This window comes from Leptonychotes weddellii, unplaced genomic scaffold (genome assembly GCF_054177405.1).
Source record: "Leptonychotes weddellii isolate Sample4059 unplaced genomic scaffold, ASM5417740v2 HiC_scaffold_90509, whole genome shotgun sequence".
In the NCBI taxonomy this organism is placed as follows: domain Eukaryota; kingdom Metazoa; phylum Chordata; class Mammalia; order Carnivora; family Phocidae; genus Leptonychotes; species Leptonychotes weddellii.
The window spans coordinates 1-394 of NW_028061994.1; the positions used below are offsets into that span (position 1 = coordinate 1).

General features: G+C 51.0%; 1 pseudogene; it reads left to right on the top strand.

The window, feature by feature from the left end:
• Positions 1–3: 3 nt before the first annotated feature.
• Positions 4–388, top strand: LOC145720005 (tubulin alpha-1C chain pseudogene; annotated as a pseudogene).
• Positions 389–394: the final 6 nt, after the last annotated feature.

A 394-nucleotide genomic window follows, 5' to 3' on the forward strand; every position in this document is an offset into this window, starting at 1 on the left:
CAGGCTGACCAGTGCACAGGTCTTCAGGGCTTCTTGGTTTTCCACAGCTTTGGAGGGGGAACTGGTTCCGGGTTCACCTCCCTGCTGATGGAACGTCTCTCTGTCGATTATGGCAAGAAGTCCAAGCTGGAGTTCTCCATTTACCCAGCCCCCCAGGTTTCCACAGCTGTAGTTGAGCCCTACAACTCCATCCTTACTACCCACACCACCCTGGAGCACTCTGATTGTGCCTTCATGGTAGACAATGAGGCCATCTATGACATCTGTCGTAGAAACCTCGATATTGAACGCCCAACCTACACTAACCTTAACCGCCTTATTAGCCAGATTGTGTCCTCCATCACTGCTTCCCTCAGATTTGATGGAGCCCTGAATGTTGATCTGACAGAATTCC